Genomic DNA, 4,537 nt, shown 5'->3' with positions numbered 1-4,537 from the left:
AATCAAGAAAAGTCATGTGGTGTCTCGATAGTGGTTGCTCAAAACACATGACAGGAGACAAGACGAAGTTCACAAATTTTAAAGAAAAGGAACAAGGCTTTGTTACCTATGGTGACAACAACAAAGGAAGAACTCTTGGAAAAGGGGATATAGCAAGCAAAGACACCTTGATGATCAAAGACGTGCTATATGTAGAAGGACTAAGGCATAACTTAATTAGCATAAGTCAACTGTGCGACAAAGGATTCAAGGTAACCTTTGAGAAGAATTCTTGCACTATTTTTAAGAATGATTCTTCTGAAATTGCATTAAAAGGAGTTAGACATAATAATATTTATTTAATTGATTTAGAAAATGCATCAAATAAAAATATTTCATGTTTAGTTGTTAAAGAGGAAAACCCATGGTTATGGCATAGGCGTGCTGCTCATATACATATGCAACAATTAAACAAACTTATATCTAGAGATCTAGTAATTGGTTTACCTAAATTAAAGTTTGTAAAAGATAAATTGTGTGATGCATGTCAAAAGGGTAAACAAGTTAAGAATTCCTTTCATTCAAAAAATATTGTTTCTACTTTAAAACCTTTAGAACTTTTACATATGGATTTATTTTGTCCTTCAAGGATAAAAAGTTTTGGTGGAAACTATTATGCTTTGGTTATTGTTGATGATTTTTCAAGATACACTTGGACTTTGTTTCTCACTCTTAAAAGTGAAGCTTTTAAAGAATTTAAAAAGTTTGCTGTTTTAATTCAAAATGAGAAGGATCTAAGAATAAAAGCTATTAGAAGTGACCATGGTGGTGAATTTCAAAATGAATTATTTGAAAATTTTTGTGAAGAACATGGTATTTCTCATAACTTTTCTTCACCTAGAACTCCCCAACAAAATGGAGTTGTAGAAAGAAAGAATAGATCCTTAGAGGAACTTGCTCGTACTATGTTAAATGAAAATAATGATCCTAAACAATTTTGGGCTGATGTTGTGAGTACTGCTTGCTATGTTTTAAATAGAATGATAATTCGACCCATTTTAAAACGTACTCCTTATGAGCTTTTCAAAAATAGAAAACCAAATGTTTCCCATTTAAAAATTTTTGGATGCAAATGCTATGTTTTAAACAATGGAAAACTAAATTTGGGAAAATTTGATTCAAAAGCTGATGAAGGAATTTTTCTTGCATATTCTTTAACAAGCAAAGCATGTAGAATTTTTAATAGGAAAGCGTTCACAATAGAGGAATCCATACATGTTACTTTTGATGAAATTGTGGACCTTGAGGCAAAACTTCTTGAGTCAGAAGAATTTGATGCAGGAACAAGTGAAGATTCATCAAAGGAGACAAATGAAGAGAAGAATCATGACAATCCTCAAGATGAAGATTTAAATAAAATATGGCGACAAACTAGAGGATTATCTTTGGACAACATACTTGGCGATATCACACAAGGGGTAAACACAAGAAGTAATATTGTAAATTATTGTATGAATGTTGCTTTTGTGTCACAGATTGAACCAAAGAATATTAAAGAAGCCCTTCAAGATGAAAAATGGTGTATCGCAATGCAAGAAGAACTCAACCAGTTTGAAAGAAATCAAGTATGGGAATTAATTCCCAGAAAAGACACTCATCAAGTAATTGGAACAAAGTGGGTGTTCAGAAACAAACTGGATGAAGAAGGAAACATCACCAAGAATAAAGCTAGGCTTGTGGCAAAAGGATATAGTCAAGAAGAAGGTATAGATTATGATGAGACATACGCTCCAGTTGCCAGGTTAGAGGCAATACCCCTACTTCTTGCTTATGCATCTATAATGAAATTTAAATTATTTCAAATGGATGTTAAAAGTGCTTTTCTAAACGGTTATATCAAAGAAGATGTATTTGTTGAACAACCACCTGGTTTTGAGGATTTTAAAAACCCAAATCACATCTACAAATTAAAGAAAGCACTATATGGTTTAAAACAAGCACCTAGATCTTGGTATGAACGTCTTAGCAATTTTCTTGTAGAAAATGGTTTCAACAGAGGAAAAATTGATTCAACATTATTTATTAAAAGAATTGGAAAACATTTTCTAATTGTTCAAGTATACGTAGATGATATTATTTTTGGTTCATCTAACGCAACTCTTTGCGAGAATTTTGCTAAGTCCATGCAGGGAGAATTTGAGATGTCAATGATGGGAGAACTTACTTTCTTCCTCGGACTTCAAATCAAACAAATGGAGGAAGGAACCTTTATATCTCAAACCAAGTATTGCAGGGAAATCCTTAAAAAGTTTGAGATGGACAATGCTAAAGAAGCATCAACTCCCATGGCAACATCCTGCTACTTAGACAAAGATGAGACAGGTAAAGAGGTAAGTCAGACCAAATACAGAGGTATGATTGGCTCTCTATTATATCTTACTGCTAGTAGACCTGATATCATGCAAAGTGTATGTGTGTGCTAGGTATCAGTCAAGCCCTAGAGAGTCTCATCTTACTACAGTAAAACGCATTTTTAAATACCTTAAGGGGACAACATCCTTTGGTTTATGGTATCCTCAGAAGCTGAGCCTAGTCTTGTAGGATTTTCTGATGCTGATTATGGAGGTTGTAAGATAGATAGGAAAAGCACTAGTGGAACCTGTCACTTTTTAGGTAGTTCCTTAGTCTCTTGGCACTCTAAGAAACAAGCCTGTGTAGCCTTATCAACCACTGAAGCTGAATACATTGCTGCGGGTAGTTGTTGTGCACAAATCTTATGGATGAAACAACAATTAGAAGACTATGATATTCATTTAGATCATATTCCGCTTAAGTGTGATAACACAAGTGCTATAAAACTTACCAAAAATCCTATCATGCATTCTAGAACCAAGCATATAGAAATTAGGCATCACTTCATTAGAGACCATGTCCAAAAAGGCGATTGTGAAATGGAATTCATAGATTCTAAGCATCAATTAGCGGACATTTTCACCAAAGCATTGCCTAAGGATAGATTTTTTGAGCTTAGAAGAGATCTAGGCATATTAGAAATAGTAAAATAGGCATTCTTGGACTTAATATTGCATTTTTCGTTGCTTAACGTGTTTAATCTGCGTGTAAATCGATTAAAAGCGTTACCTATACATTTACGAATGGTTTAATCGATTAATCCAAGTATTAATCGATTACTTAATCGATTAAAATCCAATTTAATCGATTAAATGCGCTCCAGACTGTTTTTTTTTAAATGTTGCAGTTTCATTAAACTAGCCGTTGCCAACGGCTATTAACGGGCAAAATCCCAAAATCTGAACGTTGGGGAGCATTCTTGAGCTTATTTATACCCCACTTGGTCCCCACTTTCCATACTTGAACCAATCTTGAGCATATTCCTCTTGCTTTCTCCTTTCTTTCACCAAAATCTTTGCTTTCCATCCATCTCAATGGCTGAACCTTCAAGAAGAAGGAGAAGAAGAACAAGTGGAGTTTCAGAGAGTAATGTTCATAGAAGAGATGCTACCATAGAAGGGTGGCTTTTCGATGAGCAAGATCAACAATCATTCTCACAATTTTGGAAGGAAAGGAAGATCATCAAACAAAAATTCATTGATCTCGCTTGGTATACATCCTACAACTTCTCTTTTCCCAATCTTATCATTGAACAAGGAGTTCAACACATAATGGAACTCCGTGGAAGGTACTATCCGGATCTTATTCGCATCTTCTATTTTAATTTTAAAGGTTCGTGATGGGGTTTTCCAAACAAGGGTGAAAGGAATGGACATTGTCTTGGACAATGACATTTGGACAAATGTAGCAAAAGTCCCTGTTTTAGAAAATTCTCAAATTATTCCGAATGACTTTGCTCAATTCAACAAGATAGTGGTGTACCAGTCATTTCTCTGCAATCCTCGACAACACAATGCTCGTCTCTTCCTTGCTGGTGGACTCAAGATGGAAGAACGCCTCTTGCATTACCTTATTGTGTGGCTTTTGTGCCCTAGAGGTTCAAATCATGCCCAATGCTCTGAAACTAATCTCATCATTATGTATGGAATACTTCAGAGCATTCCACTAAATTGGCCTCACCTGATTCAGACAATAATGTTCAAGGCCAAAAGGTTAGATGTTGCACCTCTTCCATATCCTCTTCTTGTTTCCCAAATTTGTGAGTACAAAGGAGTAGATGTCACAAATGAACATCATGAGACTGTCCTTCCGAGTCATAAGGTTGGAGATAACTCCCTGAGGCAAATGGGTTTTATCAAACAAGGACTCTCCTACATCCACCCTGAGGATGCCATTGGTGGGTAAGAAAATGAAGACGAAGCTGCGGATATCCCCATGCCTGACCCCACACATGTTGCTGGCCCATCTCAAGTGCATGAGGAATATAGTCTAGAGAGTCTATCTAGACAAATGACTGAGATGGCTCGCCTCCAAAATGAGAAGATGAACATTCAAAACACTCGCCACGAAGAAATATGTACTCATCTCAGGAATCTAGACACTAGGATTTCAGGATTAGAACGACACTTTAATAGTGACGCAAGTG

The sequence above is a fragment of the Vigna angularis genome, chromosome 7, assembly GCF_016808095.1.
Source record: "Vigna angularis cultivar LongXiaoDou No.4 chromosome 7, ASM1680809v1, whole genome shotgun sequence".
NCBI classification, from domain to species: Eukaryota; Viridiplantae; Streptophyta; class Magnoliopsida; order Fabales; family Fabaceae; genus Vigna; species Vigna angularis.
Note: the sequence above shows the minus strand (reverse complement) of the source record.